Source organism: Sciurus carolinensis, chromosome 6 (assembly GCF_902686445.1).
Source record: "Sciurus carolinensis chromosome 6, mSciCar1.2, whole genome shotgun sequence".
Taxonomy (NCBI): Eukaryota; Metazoa; Chordata; class Mammalia; order Rodentia; family Sciuridae; genus Sciurus; species Sciurus carolinensis.
This window is the reverse complement of record NC_062218.1, coordinates 118,783,449-118,810,587: the sequence shown is the minus strand read 5'-3', so window position 1 is coordinate 118,810,587 and position 27,139 is coordinate 118,783,449. Positions and strand designations below refer to the sequence as shown.

The 27,139-nt window shown below is 34.6% G+C and overlaps 1 protein-coding gene and 1 non-coding gene across 4 annotated transcripts in view; both read left to right on the top strand.

Moving 5' to 3' along the window:
- Positions 1 to 27,139, top strand: part of Prr16 (proline rich 16) — a 287,956-nt gene that overhangs the window by 98,457 nt on the left and 162,360 nt on the right. The gene's annotated exons all lie outside the window — the stretch shown is intronic.
- Positions 1,689 to 1,760, top strand: Trnaa-agc (transfer RNA alanine (anticodon AGC)). The gene has a single exon. It is a non-coding gene; the product is annotated as a tRNA-Ala (tRNA).

Genomic DNA, 27,139 nt, shown 5'->3' with positions numbered 1-27,139 from the left:
ATAGGCTTTTGGTGAGTGGTACAACCATAATCTTGTGCAGTAGTTTCTTTCAAAAGCAGTTTGAAGTACAACTGATCTACACATTATCTTTTATTTTCTTTGGTGTCTACTCTGTATATGACCCATCCTTAGAAGGGTCATTGTGATGTTGTTTAAATTGAGGCATTATATCTCCACATCTTGGCTAACAATTGACTTTGGATTATCATAATAATGGTTATTATTTTATAGAACACATGAAAGTATTTTGTTATATTATGAACATTTTATTAGTCCACCTCCCATGTAATATTCCAGGATCTCAATTTTTTTATTTAGTTTTATTTTTGCATACTGCATTTTGATTCATTGTACACAAATGGGATGCAACTTTTTGTTTCTATGGTTGTGCATGAGGTAGATTCACAGCGTTTGTGTAATCATACATGTTTATAGGATAATGATGTCTGTCTTATTCCACCATCTTTCATGCCCCTGCCTGCTCCCCCCATCATTTCCTTTTATGTAATCCAAAGTTCCTCCATTCCTCTCTTACCTCTCATCCTCCTACCCCCATTATGTATCAACATCTGCTTATCAGGGAAAACATTTGGCCTTTGGTTTTTGGGAATTGGCTTATTTCACTTAGCATGATATTCTCTAATTCCATACATTTACCTGCAAATGCCATAATTTATTCTTCTTTTTAGCTGAATAATATTCCATTGTGTTTATATACCACAGTTTCTTTATCCATTCTTATTAAAAGCTAACTTATAAAAGTATTTTACTCTATTTTCTCTAGTGGCATGACAAAATTGAGGCTAAACTTTTTTAAAGATGCAAATACCTAGGTAATTAATTTCATTTGTGAGTTCCCATTTTAATTACCAATTTGAGAAACTACTTGATTCTCAAAGTCTTAGTGTGAATTGTGCTTTTCCTGTAAGAATCTCCTTTTCACCAGTTAGTGCTTCTGTTTCTACTCACCCTTAGGCCTATTTAGAAGAATTATCTTTGCAACTTAAATGTATTTTTAATCTTTCTATCATTTAAAACTAACTAATGTGTTTATAATATGTTATAAACTGAAATTGTGATAGAATACAAAGGATTGACAGTTATTTTAAAATTGTAAGATGATTTTCTTCAACCTTAAGGATGGTTTTATTGTCAAGGGTCAGAAATTAGTTTTGTTTTGATATCGTATAACTGACTTGAAATATATAGAAGACTGCATGACTTTTAATTTGCTCTATCTATGGTATACATAAAATACATATCCCACTTTTTGATCTCTTATCTTCTTTTTTTAAAATCCATTGGAGAGGGAGGCAGTGATTACTTAAGTATGTGGTCTTGATTTGCAGTCAAGTGTGAAATGGCACAGACTAAAGCTTGTAGATTTTATCTGTATACTATGATGCAAAGATGTGGGCTCTAAGCAGAACCTCACCTGTGGCAGAAGTGAAAATAAGAAGGAAGACTGTATAAGTTTTATAAAACTAGAGCGTGATAGTAGAGAAAAGTCTACAGTCCAGACTTCCTGAACCTTGTCTTATTATTGAAATATTTATTAATTTTGAGCCATTAAATTAAATCTTTTACTTTTTCTCTTTCTTTTTAGTAGTTTTTTGTTTTATTTTTCTCTTTTTTCCCAACTTTTGCATATTTGATTTAAAAACTTATTAAAACAAACACATGGGACTGGGGTGTAGCTCAGTTGGTAGAGTGCTTGCCCAGCATGCACAAGGCCTTGGGTTCAATTCCCAGCACCACCAAAAAGAAAAATCAAGAAAGGTGGACTGAGGCTATAGCTCAGTGGCAGACCACTTGTCTAGCATGTGTGAGACACTGGGTTTGATCTTCAGCACCACATAAAAATAAATAAAATAAAGATATCATGCCCACCTACAACAAAACATATTTTAAAAAAACCCCACATATCAGAAATATAATTTACATCCCCATGTAATTCTCCCTAATTCCACTCTTCTTTCTCTCTTCCTCTGTCCCTGGATATAAAAATATACTGGACTTAGTGTTTATTTTAATGCATTTTTAAATATTTTTCCACATAGGTATATATCCATGCATAATATGTAGGCATGAATTTTTAAATTCTATTTGCTTTGTGTCATAAGTAATTACTGTGCGAAATTATGTTTTGTACAGTAGTATGTTTTCTACAACTTTGAGTTATAGTGCATGCCCTTTTACCATTAAAAAATATTCCATTATAAAATATGAAGACCTTTTCATTGTGTAGATATACTGCAGTGTACTTACATGCTGCCTGTTGATTTACTGTCATAATATTCCAAGTTTTGCTATTAAGAATTTTAAAATGGTAGCAAATGAATATTTTAATCAGTATTTCCCTCATTATAAATGTTCCCTGACCCTTCAGTATTTTCTGCTCATAAAATTTTTATTTTTCTATTGGATTATTTATATATTAATATATATTATATCGATTTGTAGAGATTAACATATTTGATTGCAAGTACTGTATCAGATATGTGCTTTGGAAATAGCTTCTGTTGGTCATTTTCAATATTTTTGGTAGCATATCCTGTACTTTGCAGTCTAATTTATTGTTATTACAATTTATGTTTTGTGCTTTCTGAATTGGGATTAATAGTTTAAAAATATGAAAATTGAATGGAAACTAAGTGGACTGGGAAAAAGTAGCATGCTAGTTGTAGCAGTTGAGACTCAAATACAATTATGAAGTTATTACATCAATTTTAAAAATAATTTCCACATTAGTCACTTATAAGTCAGACATATGCTTTTGTCATATTGACTCAGCACCATTTTTACATACTTTTCCCTGCTTTATGTTGATTAAATTTTAAATTTAAATGTTTCTTTAAAAAAGAAGACTTTTATCACTTGTTTGTTCAGCTAGTAATGTTTTTCAAAGAATGTTAAAATAAATATATATTTAACACATTTAATATTTCCTTCATTTATCACATTAGACACCAACCCTTGCTCTTAGGAGGATCTGCAATAATTCATTCCATTTCTTTTACTTAACATTATGTATCACTGGCTATAAGTGTTTAGCCATACAAATATTCAAATTATTAAATAATTTCCAGCATACAGGAAGTGCTTTCAGGATCTCTTTGGAAACAAAGATACTTTTATTCTATTAGATCTATGAGCATAGGAATTTTTTAGTTAATAAATTCTCCTTTGCATCTGCCTCTGTGGGACCAGAAAATACTGATACCTGGTTCAGTTATTTCAAGAAGGCATTTGAGGTAATAAATTCACCCCTAATTCATAACATTGTTAAATATATCTCTTAGTTTATTCACTTTTCAAAGATGGATTGTGTCAACCTTTTAGTGAACAGTAAAGAGCTTTATATATATATAAATTGTAAATACAGTGATCTAATGTGAATTATTAATTTGTCTCTTCTTAGCACTGACCAGTAGAAACCAAAATAAACTGTTTTTCATTGTTTCACTTGTGGAGATGAATATTCAGTATCCTTGACGTGGTTTATTATAAAAAGGAAATTTTAGTTTTGGGCTTGCCGTGACTTGTGAGTGCAGGTGGAGTTGGGACTCAGAGTTGGACTATGACCCTGGAGGCTGTAGTAAGGAACCTTGCTTTATGCTTCTGCGACCTTTAGCATTTTCACCCTCAGTTCTGATTCTGAAGTCCTTTTTAACTGTCTGCTTTATTAGGGTAGCGATTTCCTGCCAGCACTTCCCCACTTCATTTGTGTGTGTGTTGAGTGGGGCGGGTCCTGGGGAACGAACTCAGGGGCACTTTACCACTGAGTCACATCCCAGGCCCTTTTTCTTTTTTTCTTTTGAGACAGGATCTCACTAAATTGCTTAGGGCTTTGCTAAATTGCCGAGGCTGACCTCAAACTTGGGATCCTCCTGCCTCAGCCTCTGGAGCTGCTGGGATCACTGGTGTGCACAAGTGCGCCCAGCGACTTCCCACTTTCTAAGCATATTTAGGAAGATTTTTCACTGGCTTCTTTAAATCTCACCATTGGGTCTTTTTTGTTGCGGTGATTCATTTCTTTCTATTTGCTTTGTTTGTTTGGAGTTTATTACCTTGCATGCGCTAATGTCGCCTAATTTATTTTAAGAAGAATCTTTTAAATATGATTAATTCTGAGCCATTTGTATTCTTCCCTAATGCCTTGTGTTCCTTCCTTATCTTTCCTAGAAACATGTCCAGTGTTTTGTTTTAAACTTAAGTTGATAAGGAGTAAAACCCAGAGGCTTAGGAAGCCCAAGAATGGAATAAGACTTAGCATTCTCCGAATAATCACCATTCTTTCCTTACTCTCAACCTCTCCAAGTGAACCTGTACTTGAAGTAAATATATTGTTCTTATTGTGCAAAAACAAGTTTCTTAGACTAGGTGCCTGGCCTCCCTTTACAGCTAGACTGACTTCTGAGCCCTTTGTATGTATGAATGTGGAAACCAACACTGGTATTTGGAATTTAAAATAATCAAGTTATTATTCAAAATAGGAGGCAGATATGAAGAATAGTTAATATAAAACTATCAGCTGTTATGTTTTGGATATGAGTGGTCCTCCAAAAGCTCATGGCTGAGACAACACAGGAATGTTCAGAGATTCAACGATTACATTATGAACATGATAATCTAATTAGTGGATTAATCCATCTGATAGATCAATGATTGGATTAGTGGGTGTTGTAAGCAGATAGGTCAAGACTGGTGGAAGTAGGCCAGTTAGGGTGTGCCCTTGGGGATTGTATTATTCCTGGCTCCTTGTACTCAAGCTCTCTCTGCTTCTGGCTGTCATGAACTGAGGAACTCTCTCCCATCACATCCTAGAGCTATGGACCTGCCTAACCATAGACTGCACCTCTGAAACCATAAACCAAAGTAAACTTTTCCTCCTCTAAGTTGTTCTTGTCAGATCATTTGGGCCCAGTGATGAAAAGCTGACCAATGTAAGAAAACAAAATAAGAGCAAAAATTTAGACCCGTTTTCAATGTGACCGTTACTGATTAACGGTCCAAATTTTGCAAGCACTTTAGTTAAAAAAAAAAAAAAAAAAGGACTAGAGTACTTGTTAGTACTCTAATAAATACTAGAGTACTTATTAGATATGCTGAATGACATTATAAAACTATTAATATAGAAGCATTTCTGTTGGTCTAGATTTTACTCACATCTTTAATTATAAACTGCATTTCTTTAAAATGTATATTGTGATACCTACTGGGTCTCTCTGAACTCCTAGCATTTTATCTCTCTTTTTCTTTCCTGCCATGGTGCAGGTTGTTTTATGTCTGACTCATAGATAATAAATTGGGAGCAACCTATTTCTGGTGCATTTGTAGAATGTAAACTGGAGTGTTCATTCACATTATAGTTATTTTAGCATCAGAAAGATGTCCAAAAGAGGGTCTCTGCTGCAGGTTTCAGTATTCTGTGAAGAAAATTAATCCTTAACATTCCCAGTGTTCAAAAGAGAACTGACTGTTCATCCTAGGAAGATCATAACTTCTCAAAAAATTTGCTTATCTTCCAGAAGAACGGATATTCTTTCCTTTTTCTACATTGAGGTATATTTCATATACCCTACAATTCACCTACTTGTGCAATTCAGTGACTTCAGTGTATTAAATTAATAATTTTTGAAAATTGTTGTTAAATATATATAGGTAAAAATTGTCATTTTATTCATCTCAAGTGCACAGTTCAGTGGCATTAATTTGCATTCACAATGTTGTGCAAACATTACAGCTATTTCCAAAAATTTTCATCATCCCAAACAAAAACTCTGTAATCATTAGGTAATAATCCCCCATTTTCCCTCCACCTATGCCCTGGAAACCTCTAATCTATTTTTTCAAAAACAGCAACAACAACAAAATAAAACAGAAAGGTTATTCAACTTCATCAAGTTGCTTCACTTGGTGTCTCTTTTCAAATTATTTGGGATATTTGACAAATTATTGCAGAAACAAATATAACCTCAGAATGAAGACCCATTAATCCAAACTTTAAAATAAAAATGTAAGTGTAAATATGAGGTTTAAAGTAATTGCCGTGAAGTTGTTACTTCTTTCTCTAGCTGAAATGTGCATTATTTACAAACCTTAGAAAATGTTTTGTTAAGAATTAGATATGTGTAAGTGATGTGTGTCCATGTCCTACATTACTCATGCAATGAAAAGAGAAGTAAAAATTAAAATGTTATTTTGATTAGCTGGAAATCTTCACTCCATTTTCTTTCCCATTTTTCTGGTGTTCCTAGAACAATGATAGTTTAAATTTTGTGGAATGCTGCCACAGTTTCAATTCTGTTTCCTGGTTTCAGTGTTTCTTTTTGCACAACACTTAGCTTTCCAAATTCTCAGGCCTTCCCGAAGCACCGGTGCCTTTGGTCTTGTGGCTTGTCCTGCTCTGCCTGCATTCAATAAACAAGACATGTGACTTCAGGCAGTTCTGCACAGCCTAACCCTGGATGTTTGTGGAACCCTCAGAGGACCATATATGTGTTCTGAACCATTATTCTGCAAAAGCAGGTAGAAAGGCCATCCTTACACTTTACTGCATAAATTAAGGACGGAAGGGTTTTCTCCACTGGTGTCCTTCTGTTTGATAATGCTTATTGAATAAATTCTCCTGCCTTATAAAGGTAACTGTTCCAAAATTAAATACCTCCTTGAAATACCCTCTTTACTTAAACCCTGAATACCTAATATCGTAACATGAGTTTTTAGTTTAATTAGAGCTTGAATTTACTTTAAAGGGAAAAAAATGAAAAATATATATTATTTGATTTGACTCTTTTTGAAATTATTTTGTGTTGTAAAATGCTAATAAATACAATTGCGTTGATTGCATTGTGTGTTTGTAACATTGATGCCGCAAACTTTGAAGTCACCTTTAATGAGTACTGATGCACTTATTCCTTTGAAACTGAGTCCTCAAATGATGTAATTAGATTTTTTAATTTTTTATTGGTTCTTTTAAGTTATACATGAAAATAGGATTCATTTTGACATAATTATGAAAGCACAGAATATAATTTGTGCTAATCAGTCCCAGTACTTCTCCTTTCCCTGTCCTCCTCCCTCCCCTGTTCCCTTCCCTCTGCTGATCTTGCTGCTATTTACTTATAGTTTCTTTTTTAATTAGTGTCTTATGGATGTACATGATGGTGAAATTCACAGAAATCCAAATATACAATGTCACATTATATCTACTCCAAGACACATAATTATGAAAATGTCTAACATATAGAGTAAGGATAGGATTTTAAAAATTGCAAGAGATAAATGACTGTTCACATTTAGAGGTAAAGCAATTTGAATTTCAACTGGTTTCTCAGCCCAGACCCTCAAAGTTAGGAGGTCTTGGAATAATACATGCCAAACTCTGGAAGAAAATGGATGCCAACCAAGAATACTATACTCATCAAAATTAAGCTTCAGAATTGATATGAAATAAAACCTTTCATGATAAGCAAAAGTTCAAAGAATTCAAAACTAGAAAGCCTACACTAGAAAACACACTCAATTAAAGAATAAATCAAAAATAAAAATGAAAGCTAGCATAGGGAGGAATTAAACTAGAAGGATAGTCAATTAAAGAGGAATCAAGTCCAATTTGAACACTAGAAATAAATCAAAATGGCAGGAATTAAAAATCATCTCTTAATAATAACATAATTAGATTTTAATCCTGAAAACTTAACCTTTGTGTTTTACAGAGGTGATCGAAAAGATAATTCACTCTGTACTATTTCTGTAACTCAAGCTTCTTTTGGGTGAAGACATATGAGTGTCATGAATACTTTATGAAGATTACAGACAAAACATTCAGTTAGTAGTTCAACAGATTGAAGAGCATATAATGCTTCATTTGCCCAGGAATCTACATGCATTAGGGCTGTAATACATCTTGCCCCAGTATGAGTAAAGTGAAATAAATTATAAATCAAGAATCAATGTGTAGCCGGGTGTGGTGGCACACATCTGTAATCCCAGTGGCCTGGGAAGCTGAGGCAGGAGGATCATGAGTTCAAAGCCAGCCTCAGCAAAATCGAGGTGCTAAGCAACTCAGTGATACCCTGTCTTTAAATAAAATACAAGTTAGGACTGGGGATGTGGTTCGGTGGCTGACTGCCTCTGTGTTCAATCCCCAGTACTGCAACCCCACAAAAAAAAGAATTAGATTTGTTATTTAATTGTTGGTTTTCTGAACAATCACACAATAGACATTTAAAACTGGCATTGGTATTTTATAAAGGAGAAACATGAGGTTTTATAGTAAGATTTTATAGTTGCTCTTTTCAGTGCACTTAAGTTGAAATTTGTTTAAACTTGAAAGCTCATAGTTTTCATTTTTTTCTGTTTTTTCTTTTAAATCTTGAAATGTTTTATTTTGTTCTATGAAAGGTCAGGCTTTATATTTTTTTCAATAAGTCTTTAGCATATTACTAAAATTCATGACTTAGTCCTCACAAAACATTGCCAAGTAATTTAAATGCAGATTTCCATTGGAGACAAAATAGTTAAGTCATAAGCCAAACTTTTAATATTTTACTTATTTCATAAAATTTCTTTACATATACCATATATTATGTAGTTAAATTCAATCTTTAAAATTTATTTATATTGTAGGCTTTCCTGAGGCTCTTCATTCAGTTTCAATACTGTAGTGATATAAATACTTTCTCTTTAAGACAGTAACACATTTAGATAATGGTCACTAAAAATGAGACTAAATTGCATTTTAATTGTTTATACCCAAGCACACGGATTAGTTAAGAAATCTGGACTACAATTCCAATAACACACTGTGCTTAGTGTAAGAACTGAACATTAATTAAGTGTATTTAAGCCAATAAACAGATTTTCTTTGATTCTCAGAGGCCTGTGTCATAAAGAGGAGTAAGAGGTTATCACATCCCTGAAGGAACTTTTAGTGCAGCCAGTTGGATAATGATTAGCGTTTGAATAGAGCTTTCCTTAGCAAAGCATTTTCACACACATGGATTCAATTGATGGATGTTTGCAGCTTGTAGATGATAGATGTATGTTTGATTCCTAGGTAAATCTGATGGTTTAATACAGAGACAATTTTTCTACTATAATAAGACTTTGACCCTGTGATGTGACACATTTTGCCAATGTATGTCATTGATCATAAGGGAGATAAGCTAACATGGCAAGCACATCGGAAAACCTATCACATTACCCAAGAAATCTATTCATTCTGTTCTATACTGAGGGGTTGTTTTATTTTTTAGTTTTTTTCAATTTGATGTTGAAAATATAAACACATGCTCAGGGTGGAGTTAGCAAAACAAATTGTGGATGTTGATTTTTTCTACAAAGGCCAAAAATGTAAATGCACATTTGTCAGGAATTTGGGTTGGTACTCTTCCCTCTAACAAATTCACACTACCCTTTGGTTATTTTATTATAATCTATGCCAAGTGTAACATTTAGATGGTTTCCATCCAAAATGGACATCTTCCTCTGGATAACTGAAATACAGTTTAATGGTTCACTTCTAGCAGTTATAGCAGATAACTTTGAAACCTTTCCACGATGGTTTGGTAGCCTTGTCTGAGAATGTCTAAAGTACATGAGGGGAATGAGGGAAGGGATTGTTCAGCTTGTCGTTGGCAGGAAAGTTCTACTGCTGAATCAGATCACAAGTTATGGCCTGAATGGTTTGGTAATAGTTTTTTCCACTGTGCAAAGCCAGACCATCTCAGCCAAGCAACCGAACAAAATCTATCCTGTCAAAATGGAAAAAATGGTAATTATGAAACTGGGGAATTCTGGCAGTGCACTTAGAGTTTGGCTCTTGTGCTTTACTATGAGGAACTTGTGGGCACCAACTATTGCAGCTTGGTCTGCAACTGTACTACATAGAGAGTATGTAACATCTACATTAGTGTCCAGGCTTATGTGTTGATTCAGACTTATCCATTCAAAATGTTTTGAGAACCTTTGTGAGTACAGATCTGACTTGTGTCATTACTATAATGTTCTTCCAACTTAATGATAGAAACCACATCAAACAATTTGTAAGCACTTAGGATATGCTATCAAAGTGTTAAACTCTTCCATGGGGTAGCTCACTCAATTCTCACACTAACCCTAGGAAGGTAGTACTAGTTTTTACTTCCCTTTCAGGGAGCAGAGAAGAGGAACAGCAAAGTAGGGACCTTGCCTGGATTTACACAGCTAGTGAGTCTGACTTTGGAATCCATATCTTTACCAGCATCCTCTAGTTTCTTGCTAGGAAGAAACAGGGAGGCATCAGTGTTCAAGAGAAAAGTCTATTATATAGGTCTTCAGGGACTTGCTTTTTAATAAATACTTTTGGGGAGAGGAGGAGAACAGAAGTAAGAAATTTCTTCAGAAATATTAAAATAGTGTAATTTTTACCAATTCTTTACTTTTCCACTTGAGCATTATAACTTTATGAATCTTTGATTGTTGTTAATACTGCTAGGATTTTTCGTTGCAGATTTAATGTGAAATGCAATTGGAAAGTTTGAACATTCCCTACATTTTTGATTCTTGATGTTTTTAAATGTTTAACCATAGAGTTAATACTTAGTAATAATACAAAAAGTACGTGAATAAGGCTATTCTTTAGCTTATTATTTTTATTTAAGAGTTTGCATTCAAACTTCATAATAGATCATTGACAGAAATGTATCCTGTGATCCATGTGTGCATAATAAATATGTGGGCAGAGATTCTGTTTTATTTATTTCCATATTCTCAACAATGTGCAAGAATTCTTAGCACATAGTAAGTGCTGTATGAGTATTTATTGAATATATCCATGGATGGATAAATGATGAAGCTAAATGCCTTGAGTTAATACAAATATAAAACTTAGATTTTCTCTACTTAATTTTCAAGTTTGCTAAGGAAAATCAGTAATAGCCTGTGAAGCAGCAAGGAACCTAGGATGCTATGCCCTTTCTCAATTCCCACCCCATGCTAGTAGTTCTTTTGAGCTCTTGAGAAAGACGACTTTCTCATTCATTTTTGCCTTCTTACTTCTGACCCAGCACAATAAGGAGTCAATGAACAAATGAGTGAATAATTGAGCAGACCGAATGATTTAAGCTCTTATCCTTTTATACATCCTAGTTCGAACAAGTGTAAGGTACAGAAGCTGCAGTGTTAGGGGAGGATGTTACCAAAGGCACAAGGCAGCCATGAGAGGCTGCACCCACCAGGAGGCGCCATCTACGTATCTGGATGGAGTTCAACCTCACAGGCCATGGTCTACAACTCTTTTTTGGGTATTAGAATCTTTTTATTTTTTTAATTTTTACAGATTTTATTTTGATTCATTGTACACAAATGGGGTACAACTTTTTGTTTCTATGGTTGTACACAATGGAGATTCGCATCGTTCATGTAATCATACGTGTACATAGGGTAATGATGTCAGTCTCATTCCACCATCTTTCATATGAGTGTATGAAAGATAAAGGAATTAGAAACTTTATAGTGTCACTGCACAAGAAAACACTTGCCCTCTGTGTTAATGCTTTATTTATCACTCAGATTTAGTATAGTTGTTGGTTCATATGACTTCAGAGCAATTACCTCAGGTTGGTTCAGCCACGGGCACCTCAGACAATGAGCTTACGTTTCCTGAGACAAGCTGTCCCTTCCAATATTTGCATGTTACTCTCTTATTTGTTGATTCTCCTCTATACACTCTTCTTAGGCTGTCTATATCAGTTGCTGTGTCATGATGGACTGCCCCTTTTCTTCCTGATCATTGTCCCTACTGTCCTGATTTGTCTGTGTAACTCACTGGGCAGCAGTACTTACACAGCCCTGAGTGATGATTCAGTGTTCATCGGAAGAAGGTTCCCAGTGCTTGCTATAGTGTTCTGTTTTCAGAAAATCTCGGTGCCCAGTTCTTCAAGATTTGATTGACTGATCTATACTCATAGCTCTTATGTTTTTCACTCGCAGTAAGTGTTACTTCACATTCACATCCTTATGGACATGTTCATATGTTGGCTCATCTTTTCCATATATGCGTAAATAAAATTTCACCAGTACGTCCTAGGCTTCATGCTGATATTAGCACCTACCTCATTCCTAACCTCTAGTACTTTGTTCAGTTCCATGTGTTTAGGAAAGGTGAAAGTAAATGTAATATTTTAAAAAGTTCTCCAATATTTTTTAACTAAAGTTTTATAACCTACTCCCACTTCCCCACTTGATGAAACAGAGAAAAGTGCTGCAGGCAGACAATGACAGCAGGACCAAGAAATGCCTGGAAGTCAACCCCACCTTGACATGATGTTTCTTAGGGATTTGAACAGTACCTACCTGCATTTCCAGGAAACATGCAGAAGTCCAACCTCTCATTTCCTATGTACAGAAGATCTCTTTGAATATTAAAATCAATAAATAATGATCATGAATAACAAACATAACACATTATCTTATACATCGTATTTTCAGTGTTTTTGTTTAAAATTCCACAGGTGAAAGTAACTATAATATCATACATTTCATCAAAATTTACCTGTAGGACTCCATAGATATTGTAAGGAGCTTTTATGGTATTTTTTAAATGGCAGAATTTAAATTTCAAGATGTCAAAATTAATGAATTTATGTTACTCACACTTTCTAAGAACAAAAAACCAGTTCATATTTTGATAATTTATTTCTCTATGTACTGACTGCAGGAAATTTAAAAAAATAATAGTTCATAAAATATGAGCTAATTTAAAATGGAATATTAAGTCAATGCTCATTTTTGTTGTTTATGTTAAAGATATTGATCTGTGGCACACAGGACTTGTTCATAATTCAGGGATAGTCTAGGTTGCACCATATGTGACCATAAGAAGGATCATTACCCTTAGCAGCTGTGGATTCCTAATGAAGTAAAAACACACACAGTTAAGGTTGACAGCATTCTTTCATTACAATTTTCTGTTTTCCCTTTAACAATAAGCTGCACATGTTTTACTATGAAAAAAATATGGGATCTATTGCTCATTGATATTTCTGGAACAATAATTTTATTTTGAACTTCTTTTCTGTATAGGACTCTAGTTATTGTTTGTATTAAATATAGATAATAAAATTTTCTAGTTCTTGAAAAAATCTGAAAGATGTCATGTTCAGTCAACTATTGAATTTAAAGAGCAACTTATATTTAAAACCAAATATCACAGATAACCTGGGTGATGTCTCATACTTCACATATATTGACATATTTGCAATCATTATTCTCACTTGGTCCTCAGATCTTTTTGTCCTGCATTTGGGAAAACTACTTGAAATGAATTCCTGTGAGTAGTTTTGATTTTTGTGGTTGAACACCTGTTAATTTTTTTTTCTAAATGAGTGCATAGTAAATGTAAGAATATAATTAATAAAATATTTTCATTTCTAAGTTTGTAGCAATCATACATTTTCCTTAAGTTTGTTAGGAGTCATGTTATAAATCAAAACTTTGTTTTTATGTGTTGTAGTTATTATAATAAAGGAGGGAATGTTACTTGGAGTTTTTATCTTCTCAGCCAAATGCTTCTTTGGAGGTACATTAGAAACTGTTACAGCACTTTATAAGTGGAAAAAGTATACTGAAACGAAAGTAAGGGTAAATTGTTGATTATAGCAAGATAAGGAGAAAAAGGAGAAAAAACAAATTTAAAAACCCATCTATATCTATCTACATAACACTGTTAGGCAAGACCCATGGAGAAATACTTGGAGATGCTTTTTTTTTTTTTTCTTGCTTTCTTTTTTTTTTATAAGCTATGAATTTGCTGTGACATGATGCCGCATATCCGATATTAAATAATGTTGTGCGTAAAAATACAAATAGAAATTAAGATTTCTGAATTTCAAATTCTAGCAGTAAGATTAACTTGCCAAGTAATTAATAGGCAAATTACTTATTTGTTCTCAGTTCCTAATCCCTTCAGCTGACTTAGTGGACCAGAAAGTTCAGGATGAAATTCCCATGCATTCTGTTTCACTTGCTTTTTACAGAAATTTTTTTTTTTAAAAGTGAAAGTGTCATAGTCCCAGATTTTTCTACTGGAATAAAGTCTTGATGAATCAACAACTAGGCAATTTATATATTTATTTTTGCATAGAAGGTGCTAGATTGATGCACAAGTTGTTTGAGTATAGAAAGTTGGTGCCAAATTGGCAATATATTTAGAAACAGTCTTTTGTAGATATTGGTTGTTGTTTCAAACATCATCCCCTCAAGTACAAATTTTATGCCTTTTAGATAGCTGATGAAGTTATCAGTGACAGAAGTCCTTAAACTCAGTTATAATTTTTATTTAAAAAGGTTGAGATCCATTGAGTTTAGCTGATTAAAAATGATGAATTCACTGATGAAGTAATTATAAAGTTGACTAGTAAAACCAATAATAAAGAATTTGCAATGTCTTTCCATTATTATTATAGGGACTATAAATTTTGTTTAAATATATGCAGTGTTTGCTGCATTGGACAAAAAAGAGAACCATCGTATAATGTAGCTACTGATTTTAATGGCATTGCTAGTTTCTGAGGATTAAAACAATCCAATTGAGTAGCAGTTGTCACTCAAAATGGTTCATTAATATACTAGCATACTAATGAAAATTAGCCCCCAATAAAGGGAAATTGAAAATTTGAGGAACTGATTGAATCTCAGAAATAGGGAAATTTCTCCTCATTGTACAATTTAAAATATAACAAAGCAGTCCTCTGGTTCTTTACCATTTTTATCAAACTAAAAATTAACAGTTTGAACTAATCTAAAAAGTTCTTGCATTCATTCATTGATTCAATACTTGATAGAACATGCACTTTGTACTAATCACTATGCTAGAAATGAGTTATCATCTCTAGTAATAAGAGAAATGCAAATCAAAAGTACCCTAAGATTTCATCTCACCTCAATTAGAATGGTTATTATGGAGAATACAAGCAACAATAGGTATTGGTAAGGATGTGGAGAAAAGGTACACTCATACATTGCTGGTGGGATTGCAGATTGGTGCAGCCACTCTGGAAAGCAGTATGGAGATTCCTTAGAAAAGTTGAAATGGAACCACCATCTGACCCAGCTATCCCACTTCTTTGGTCTACACCCAAAGTACTTAAAATCAGCATACTATAGTGACACAGCCACATCAATGTTTATAGCAGCTCAATTCACAATAGCTAGAATGTGGAACCAACCTAGATGCCCTTCAATAGATGAATGGATAAACAAACTGTGGTATATATACACAATGGAATACTATTCAGTCATAAAGAGGAATAAAATTATGACATTTGCAGGTAAATAGGTGGAGTTGGAGAATAGCTAAGTGAAATAAGTCAATCGCAAAAAACCAAAGGCTGAATGTTTTCTCTGATAAGTGAATGATGATACATAATGGGGTTGGAGAGAGTAAGGGAAGAATGGAAGAAGGATGGATTGTGTACAGGGAAATGAGGGGCGGGGAGGGGGCAGGGGAAGGAAAGATGGTGGAATGAGACAAACATCATTACCTTATGTACGTGTATGACTACACAAATGGTGTACAACCAGAGAAATGAAAGCTGTATTGTTATGGGGCACAACTTAAGAACAGACTGATCACCACTGAGAAGTCCAAATTTGAGAGTCTTTATTAAGCTGGCCGGCTGACTCTCACACAATGCCCCAAAAAATGGCTATTGGGAGAATAGCCCTGACCATAGTGTTGAGGGGTTCTTATACCAAAAATCACATCAATCGTAAGTGTCTGTTGCTATGATTCAAAATTACAAACTAACATCATGAAATCATCAGCAGAGGGGAAGTGGGTCAAAACGACCCTTACCTAGGTACAAATTAAAGAATGGTTACTAATATCCACACAATCATTGTTGATGTCACTGTTCACATGGTGCATTGTTTAGGAGAAATAGAATCAAAAGAGAACAATTTTTTATCACATAAGAATTGTCATTTGGTATTGCTAAACATGCCATTCTAAGTAACTGATGATGGGCAGAGGCGGGGTGATCCCATGGAAGAAGCTAAGCAATTGTTGATGGGTACAGAGGCAGTGTGTCCCATGGGAGAAGCTTAATTCCTATATAAGGTGGAGTCTCAGAGCAAAATGGAGTCTGTTTAGTCATTTCCCTTGTAGTCTGGCCTATAACATTCTCATGGAGCCAGATCCGTCAGCCCATCACAGTATATCATTTGTATACAATAAATCAAAAAATAATAATAAAAAAGTAAGGCACAGGTCTGCCCTTGATATGCTCATGATATGGTAGAAGAGTAAAACATATCAGCAATAGAAACATATGATACAAGAGGAAATGATTATTCACAAAATTATTTTTCTGTTTGAGTTGGAAGTAAATCAAAGAATGAAAGTTAACAAATTGACGTTCATCAAATAAAAACATATGATAATATAGAGGTGTTAAAAGTAAAATAAATATTCCTCATTATCTGAAGGTCTGAAGAAGAAATGCATAATGAATCAGCAAGCCACGGCAAAGTGGCTTGTTTAGTGAAATGAAAAGAAGAATTTGAGAAACGGACACCATAACTTCTGCAAGATTGTGATATTTCCTAATAAAGCAGTGAATTAAATGAATCCTAAATTATTTGTCACAAAGAGTGACCTTGACTATGATAACCATGAGGAATTATGGAACAGAGTGACAGCAAGGCCAGCAGTTACAGTGGTTAACCAGGCAGATCAGCAATCAGCTTCATGGTTAGATTGCAATTCTCCTCAGATGGGCACGTCTGAAATTGATAACCTGCAGAAAATAATATGCTTATTATTTGGGGTGGCTTGATTTTGTTATCAAATCAAAACAACTCTGAAAGTTATTCCAGAGAACTATACTTTATACCCAGTCATAATCAACAAAGGAGTAACTCTGTTTGACCCGTGTCGTCGGTCAGTGAAACTGCTATAACAGCAATGATGTGTAAGAAAAATGGTGAAGAGCTCTATGTTTTGATTATTGTCGTTAAAATGTTATCTGTCATGGTTCTGTGCATTAGATGCACATTTTCCTTTCTATCTTACTGGCCACTTCTCATTAGTTAGTGCTTTTGGATGAATTCTTGTTTCCTTAACCTTTAAATGTTGAGGCATTGTCCCTTCCTATCCTTTCCCTCCTCTGTACCTTGCTTCCCCACCCACTCATCTTTCTACACTTCTCACCCGTTATGGTTTAGACCTGGAATATCTTCCAAAAGTTTATGTTTAAATTTAGTTCCAGGGGTGGGGCTTTGGGAATGTGATTGTATCATGAAGGCACTGACCTTGACAGTGAATCGATCCATTTGATGGATTAATAATTTAAATGGATTACTGGGAGCAGATAGGTCATGACTCTACCAAGTAAGTCACTAGGCACTGACCCTTGGTGACTATACCTTGTACCTGGCTCCTTCCTCTCTTTCTCTCTGTGCTTCTCGCTGCCGTGGACTGAGCAGCCTTTCTCTGCTGTGATATCATGTCTTCCCTCATGATCAAAGCAATGGTATCAGCTGATCATGGATGGAAGTCTCTGAAATTTTGGGACAAAATAAACCTTTCCTCCTCCAAGTTGTTTGCGTCAAGTATTTTGGTCACAGTGACAAAAAGCTAACTAACACACCATCTTGCTTCTTCTTGTTGATTTCATTAATCTCATAGCTTTAAACACCAACTACATGTAAACAACCAAATTTATGTCTTTAGCCCATTCAACATCGCCATTGATGTTTAATAGGCATCTTAAAAGACACATGTCAAATTAGATCTTTAGGAGGGCACAGTGGCCTGAGTCTGTAGTATCAGCCCTTGGGAGGTTTAGACAAGAGGATAGCTCAGGAGTTTGAGACCAGCCTGGGTAACAGTGAGACCCACATCCTCTCTGACAAAAAAAATGAAGAACTTTAGAATCAATATCCATCCCCACAATGCTATTTCTCCCTGTATTTCCTCTGTGTCTGTAAATTACTTCATCATGTGATGCGTTGCTTGGGCCAAAACTCTGATTACAGTTCTTCTTTCTCCCTTTTACTCATTCTCCACATCCAATACTAAAGAATGTCTTGTCAAATTGTTTCCAAAATATGTCCTGGATCCTTCCTTTCACCATCTTCACTACTGCACACCAGCCACCCTCATCTTGCAAGGACACTGCCCTTACATAGGTCTCTTGCTTTTCCATAATTTATTTTCCTACTCACTGTTCCATCCAGCAGAACCGGCACGGAGAAAGGAGACACCACCAATCTTTAGTTGAAGAGATTTATTGCGTCCTCCCTGTTTTTCTGCCTCCTTTGTTCTGCCACTATCTCCCTTCTTCTACCCTCTCCCTCTCTCCTCCCCCAGGCTCCTAGCTTATCAGCCAATTATAGCAAAGCTTTCTCTCACACAGGAGAGCATGCAGAGGAATGTCAGCATAGCACTATATGAATCACGAGCTGTCCACGCGCGGCATGATATTAGATAGCCAATCCTAGAGCATGGCGTTAACACGTCATAAGTCTCCAAGGAACTAGTAAGCAAGCAACCTTTTGGGTACTTCCTTATTTTGGTAGCCAGTGCCCTTTGGCTCACTGCCAGGCGCCATCTTGTCCAAGATGGCCCTCAACAACTCACAACAAAAATGATTGTTGTTTTCAATGTAAAAGGATCCATGCCATCCTGTGTTCAAGAATCCTGTGGTTCCCAGACCACCAGGCTCTGTCATTACATTGCCTTGGTTGTCAGCTTCTTGACTAAGCCACTCTGATCTCTTTAGTTCCTTTGCTTACTAAGTATAAGCACAGTACGTACATGGGTGGCCCTTTCTGCTCTTTTAATCTCATTTCATGTGCTACCTTCTTCCAGGTACCTGTGCTGACCACCTGACCTGAGCTTTACCTGATCATGTCTGTCCCTCCCATCTCATGGTTAGCTTTCTAAGCATCCCACATTCTACCTATAGTATCTTCATGGCACTTACCACTCCAGGACACCTCCATTGTGTGTTTGTTTTGTTCTGTGTTTTCTCTCTCTCTACCTGTCAAATGTAAGCCCTGCCTAAGAGTATGGGGGTCTTATCTACCTCTTTTATTTCTGAGTTCTCAAGATCTAGAAAAGTTAACAGCACAATAAGTGTGTATGGATTGAAGGAAAGAAATTCTATAGCTCAGCTTGTTCTTTTTCTACCTTTGGAAGCTCTAGGGTTGTTCCCAAGAGACAGAAAGGCTATAGAGAGCAGAAGAAATGCCTTACTCATTATTCTGATATTGTCATCTGAGAGCAAAGTATGACAAGTATGCATTTTTTAAAAGCCAGTATTCCGTATTTTAGCAACTTCTCACACTCTTTACATCTAGCACTTTCTGCATGGTTTCCTCTTTGTTCTTCTTTAAAAGGCTATGTGTCAAAATAGAATTTGATTTGCAGAAACTTAATGTTAGCACATTGAAAAGTATGCAGTAGGGAGAAAGAACAATAAAAAATGAATACTGTGCACTTACAAAGACAAAATATTTTATATCTTAGGGTTAGGAAATAATGTGGGAATAATCCTTCCATAGAAAAGTGAAAGATAACATGAATTAGTCCTTGGATTACAGATGCATTTATTGTCACCTGTTTACAGGATATACCACCATGTGAATATATGCTGTCACTGCAGTTATTTTAGGATAGACAGGAAAAAAAAATGTCCCAATCAAGACTCCTCAGTGAAGACAAAAAGAGACACATAAAAGTGGCCAGTTTTGTTAGAGCAGAATAACTGGTAACAGACAAATTGTGATGCATAAATCATATCTATCATGCCTTGATGTTTCTTGGTAGTTTTATGTAATTATTTTCTATGTCCTAATTCATTCTTGCTAAAGATTCTCTTGTAAGTGACCTGATTTCCTGGGAGGCAGTGAGAAGCAGTTTAGTGCAATCATCAGCGTATGGATTGTGGGTTTAAAATGCTGTTTTTGAAACCCACTTTCACTTTTTACTAGCTGTATACTTTGGGTGTATCACTCAGTTCCTTCTTTTTCAATTTTTCAGTATGGCAGAAATAAACAAACAAGGATAAGAGAATTTAACATGAAACAGAAAGCAAATTACAATTTAGACATGCTTATTTCATTCCTCTTTGAAAGAAATATTTTCTTGAGGCTTAAAGTAAATCAAATAATATTAATAAAGGAAATTGGTCTGTTCATAGAATAAAATTGATCATGCTTCCCCCCACCCTTTTTTTTTTTTCTTTGTAAAGGGTCTTGTGCATGCTAAGCTAACACTTTATGACTGAGTTACACCCCCAGCCTCCACTTTTCTTTTCCAAAAATATGTTTTACTTCATTTAGATATTTCAATTCTGCCAAGAGAATTTGTCTAACATGTGATATGAAAGGAAACCCTGGAGCCAGGTTGTCTGGTTTGAAAATTAGCTCTACATTTAGTAGTTGTGACACTGGTCAGATCGCTCACTGTCTCGCTGCCTGTTAACTCATTTCAAAGTGTAGATGATGAATAGATACTAATTCACACAATTGTTGTGAAGATTAAAAAAGTTACTCTTTTTTGAAGGATTAAGATATGCTCCTGGACCATAATGTACAGTCCATATTTGTTGAATAAATAAATGAAGCTAGATAAGCTACAAATTGCTGTATTTATTTTTTGTTCCCTTTCTACTGTCGTGTGTCTAATGTCACATTCATGAGGATGTGATAGCAGGAAGAATGGAACCCAATGATAGAGATTTAATTTGCTTTTTGTCTCCGTACCCAGTGATGTTCTATCTTGCAGTCAGAGGCTATTAGCATTACTTCTCCACTTATGACTGTGGTAGTGGCCAGATTGGAAGATAAGTATTTTGTTACTCTCCATATAAAAACAGGTGTTGCTTGTGTTTGATAATCTACTGTATTAATGAAGAATGAAATTTGCATCCCTTAATGGAAACATCAATTCAGAAATATTTTTAGCATCTTGTTTTATTAGCATTACTACTCTTTTATTTCCGTGATGATCTGGTACATAGTTATGATAATAGTTAACCTCCTGAGGACATGGTGCTGCATTATCCAACACTCCTGACAAACTGAAAAGGCGATCATTGTTATTAGCCTCATTCTTCAGTAGAGTAAACCGAAGAAGTTAATGACTTGTCTATTTTAGAATTATTAAAATATTGGAGTCTCAAAGAACCCAACTCCAGAATCTGAGTGTTCTTTGTAGTTCTGCAGTTCTGTCTCTCTTTTCCTGAAACTTAGAACAAAAATTGACACCTAGAGAATCTGAATTTATGCTTTGCACATTTTAGTATACTTTGAGTATCCCTTAGACTATTTGTGTTCCAGTTTTGGAGTTTTTTTTTTTCTCTTGGAATATTTACATAAGTTTTCAGCACCTCTAACCTGAAAATCTGAAATTGGAACTTCTCCAAAATCTAAAACTTTGTGAAAATTTTTGTTGACTATCAAGAAGTTTCAGATTTTGGAGCATTTTGAGTGTATTTTCAAATTAGGGGTGCTCAACCTGAACCAGTTTCCCCAAGGCTGAATAAGCACTCTATGCATGTACACACCCATAAAACTCAATTATGATGCACATAGAAGCATTAGTCAAAATCGCCAAAAGAATGAGAACAATCTAAATGTCCATCAACTGACCGTAGAATAAACAAAGATGACATATCCATAAAATATGGCTTAGCAATAAAAATAACCAGTTACCAACACATGCTACTACATGAATGAATCTCAAAAATACTGTGCTAATAAAAAATCAGATGCAAAAGACCATATAGTGTATGATTCCATTTATAGAAACATTCTGGAAAAGGCAGATATTTGGAGTCAGAAAGCAGATTATCCTATTGCTTATGACTAAGAGTTACGCTAGGGATCGAGTACAAACAACCTTAAGATTTTGGGGGGTGATGACATGGATCTAAAGCTGAATTACAGAATGGTTGCATAAGTCTGTAAATTTATTAAGCATCACTGACTAAAAATTGTGCACTTAAATGGTTGAATTTTTTCCTCAATAAAACTGTTAAAAAAGGACAAAGCAACTGGATCATGGTCCCACAGATTAAAATACTTGGATATAGGTTAGTGATAAGAATTAAGGACTGAAAATTGAGTTCATACTTTTGTTATCCATCATAATTGTGTATGTTCCCTCTCTGCATAATTTGTGGAATAAAGATCAAAGTTGTTTTTAAACAACTAAAATTGGAAATAAATTGGCAACAAAATACAAAGTTTTATGTGTTAGAATTCTGAGCTGATGTTATTTCCCCTGGATACAATAATCTTAATAGCTAATTTTTAAAATAAATTATTTTTCTGAACTTTATGGAGTTTGTTTCTTCAAATAGAATGTTTGAATCATTTTATTTCAATGTTGCATCATTTTATTAGAATCATGTATAAATGAGTACCTGCAAAAAGTAGAAGAAATTCACTAATTGTACTCTGGGGGAGTAAGTAAAATACCTCTTTTTAGTCAATAAACTAATTTCATTATGTTCTGTCCTTTGATTTTCACCTAATTCTGCTTTGTGAGATATGTGGGGCAGTGATTTTATTATTTTTCTCATTTTGAAGATAAGGGAACAGAGTCAAATAGGATTATCCCCAAATCATATAGGTCTCAAATGCCTGAGAGATGCCTTGTACTTGATTTTTCTGAATGTTAGTCATATATGATCCATAGATGATCCTTTCACTCTGTGCTCATTGTGCAAAAAGTAGATTATTTACCACATGCTGACAAATTCTGTAGAGCCATGCTAGATGTCACAGCTTAATTCTTAGGCAGTTACAATAATATCACCTTATAAGGTTCTTTAACATCATATAGTAAGTTGGAACCGCAAGCTGTAAGGGTTTCCAATGTGATGTGGGATGACACATTTTTATAATCTTTGATGTGCAGTACTGGGAACTTGCCATGGACAGATGGAAAAAAAGAGTGATCCCATGCACCTCATACCTGTTCAAAAATAATGTTCCTGAATGTATCATTGTTCACTGCTGGCTTCAAGCACTGTGAAAGAAAACGTAGTGAAGTATGATAGATTATTTAACTGTTATACTGGCTGGCCATACATGAAAGCAGAAAGACAGCCACACTGATGCTTTACAAAAGGTATGATTGGACTCTGATGTACCTCCAAGTTATTCTTCCCAGGAATATTCTGAATAGCATGGATGCTTAACAGCCTTAGATGTCAGTCCACTTCTTACAGACTCAACGACTTTCTGTTAAAGAAAGACTTGTCAAAAGCTCACTAATTCATTCTCTCTCCCAATTTTTGGTTCTTTTTAACAGAACAAAATAGTGTTTTGTTTTATTTTAAGTAATATGTTTTGATCTATTCTTTGTGTAATTATTCTTCTCAATCATGTTCTTTTCTGTTGCCCTTATTCTACTTGGAATATTTTTTCTTTCAATAGCAACATAGATCCTATAATCACTTCTTCAATAGCTCTGGTTATCTTGTGAATTTATGTTTCTCACATGTGAAGATTGATTGTTCCTTGGATGGTTGAATGCCAAGCCTGAAAGCTTTGATTTTCTTTCTTTCTTTCTTTCTTTTTTTAAATTTGTGGTCCTTATGTTTTCACATTTTTTTCTTTTTGTATTCAGAAACTGATGTGCTAACAGTAAGGGAACAAGATGTTATTTATTTATATATTTATTTATTTATTTATTCTTTTTAAGAAAGCAACATGCATGAAAACCATGTAAACAGTTTTCTGGTTACACATTTTGTTTTCCAGACAGTTGTTCTTAGGTATTAAGGGAGACTGGTTGGGTGGACTTAATGTAAAGCACATGTATTGGCAGTTTGCAGGACACTTGGTAGAAGCCCTCCGAGCATATGTTGAATAATGGATTCTGTTTATGTTATGTGTTTTTGGCAAAGCCCTGCACAGTGATTTTTAGAGTTTAGGAAGCAAGTATGTTTATTGTAACTCTTTATTCCCTCCTAAGGCTGTAGTGGAGGAAGGAAAAAATGTAAGTAAGAAAGATTAGATTTCTCTGGGATAAGGTGGATTTTTTGATTTATTTTGTTGTATGAGATTGTATATGTCTTTGCCTTTCAAAGTTAAGCAGCTTTAAGGTAGAGGTACCTTTGATTTTCATTATTGAATTCCCTTAACTTGTTTGTAATAAGCAGATGTACATTTCCAGAATAAGTTACCTGAAGAATATTTCATCATAATTTCTGCAAGTGCATATTTCCAAAATGCAAATTTTAACATCTGTAGTTAAGTGTTTCCAATACCTCTTAAACAATAAAAGGATGTCAAACTTGATCTCTAATTCAGTGTTTTCCTCTTCACCTGTACCTAATTTGATGTGTAACTTTCATTCTGTTCACTAATGTGCTGTACAATATTTTAGAGTCATCTTGATTTATGCATTATAAAGTATTAATTATAATGACTATTGTTTTATACTAACAATGCTTATTAGTAGCATGCTTTCCAATGTCTTTGCTTGCCTCTCTGGTCTCATTTTCTATATTCTTCAAGTGTATCTCTTACTTATTTTAGTTATGATCAGTAGCAGAAGACTCTCCTTGTTTTTAGTAATAAATTAGTATATTCATTAATTTTACTTTTCAATATAGATGATGACAATACTGAGCATAGGATTCTAGGTAGTTATTTGCACTTAATCTTTTTAAAGTATTATCCATTATCTTTGATATTCTACTGTTGTTTTAGAAATCAGTTGCCACCATAATTTTACTCTTTGGTAGTGAATCTGTCTTTTCTTCTGGTTGCTTTCAAATGTTTTGTTTTCTTTGATTATTCTTATGGTAGAAGCTGTGAATTTTTTTAATCATACTCTCATTTTTCTTCTAAGAATTTATGATATTCACCAAATTTATAATATTTGCAGTCATTTCCATAAATACTAACATAGTTGATTATCTTTATTTTCATCCTTTCTATCATTCCTCTTATTCTATTCTCTACTTCTCTGCAATGATTGGATAAGTGTTCCCCATCACCAAAGACCCATCTGTTAAATGGTTGGTCAAGATGGCAGAACATGGTGAAACCTTTAAGAAATGGATGTGATCTCGTGGAAGGAAGTGAGGTCACTGGGGTGTGCCCTTGAAGAGGATATTGCAATTCCAACCCCCTCTTTTCTTTCCTTCTAGGCCACCATGAGCAAGACTGAAATCTCCAAAACTGTGAAACAAAATCAACCTTTTCCTTTATTGAGTTGATTATTTTGGGTTTTTATTCTAATGACAACAAGCTTACACACAGTCCCCTAACCAATTTTAAATATTTTCAGCAACTTTATATTTTTCTACTGCATTTCCTTTGTATGTAATCTAGTTTAATGTTTTCTTCTTCAGCTGTACTGAATGTGATGTGTTCACTTACATCTATATATACATCTTTTTATAAAAATTATGTCTGTAGTCACTTTAAGCATACTATTTATAGTTTATGTCTTTTATTATCTAAGTTCTTGGTTTTCTATTCCTATACTTATTCTGAGTGCTAACTCACACTCATAGTAGATTGCTTACTTATACATTTTGTCACTTTTTATTTTAAGATTTCCTAATCTTTAAAGCCACCTACAGTCTGGCTTTCCTCTCTTTCTGCCAAATGTTCCTGTGTTATCACTTGTCTGCTGACAGACAAGCTTCATGATTTCCTGACTTAGGTTTGCCAAGATGTATAGGTTTTATGTATTGGATCCTTAAACCAAGGTAAGGTTTTAGAGTTTCATATACATAGAGAACAGGAAAACTCCCCTGTCTTCTGCTTTGAATGTGTGTATATTTTCTGCCTAGCCTTTCACAGACGGTACTGCTCCTCTAGACTTCCCTCTGATGCAGGTATCAGAACCCCTCATTATCTCCAGTCCCTGTGAGTGTCAAACCACAAACAGCTACATTACCTAAGCTATCACCTTCCTCCCCAGACCAACTTCAGCACCAGCTTCTTGACAGATGTTTCTATTTTTGGCCTCTGGACAGTCTATTTCCTTTTTTTTGTTTGTTTTTTGGGTTTTTTTGATGCTAAGGATTGAACCCAGGGATGCTCAACCACAGAGTCATATCCCAGTCTTTTTTTTTATTTTTTATTTTGCGACAGTGTCTCACTGAGTAGCTCAACACCTCGCTATTGCTGAGGCTGTCTTTGAACTTGCAATCCTCCTACCTCAGCATCCTGAGCCTCTGGAATTACAGGTATGTGCTATGGCAATCTGTTTTGAGAGAAGTTTAGGTTATTTAGTCTATTTAGCATGGTAAGTTGAGAAATTGAAATCTCCCGCATCCCTTGGTTGTTGAGATATATTTTTTCTAAATAGAACTCAGAAATAAAATATTTTAATCCTTGGAATTAATTACTATCATAAAGAAGAATGTGACAATAATTAAGCCATAAAGAAAATTTATTTAAAACATAAGTCTACACAGGATATTTACTGAATTTAAAAGGACATACTCATCTTTATATCACCAGCAAAGTAAGAGTTGATGTTTTAAGGTTGTTAACTCTGGACATATTAAGAGCCCTAATTAAATATGTAAATATATAATATAACCTTGGATACTCCATTTTTTATTATTTTTATTTAGCTTTTAATTTTTTACAGACTGCATTTTGATTTATTGTACACAAATGGGGTATATAATTTCATTTCTATGGTTGTACACAATGCAGATTCATACCATTCGTGTAATCATACATATAGGGCAATGATGTCTGTCTCATTCCACCATTTTTCATACCCCCCATCCCTCTCATTTTCTTCTACATTTCTAAAGTTTCCCCATTATTCTCTCATTCCCCACCCCCAACCCCATTATATATCATCCTCCACTTATCAGGGAAAACATTTGACGTTTGGTTTTTTGGGCTTGGCTTATTTCACTTAGCATGATATCTCCAATTCCATTCATTTATTTGCAAATGTCATAATATATTCTTCTTTATGGCTGAATAGTATCCATTGTGTATATATACCAGAGTTTCTTTATCCATTCATTTGTCGAAGGGCATCTAGGTTGGTTCCACAATCTAGCTATTGTGAACTGAGCTGCTATAAACATTTATGTGGCTGTGTTACTGTAGTTTGCTGATTTTAGGTCCTTTGGGTATAAACCGA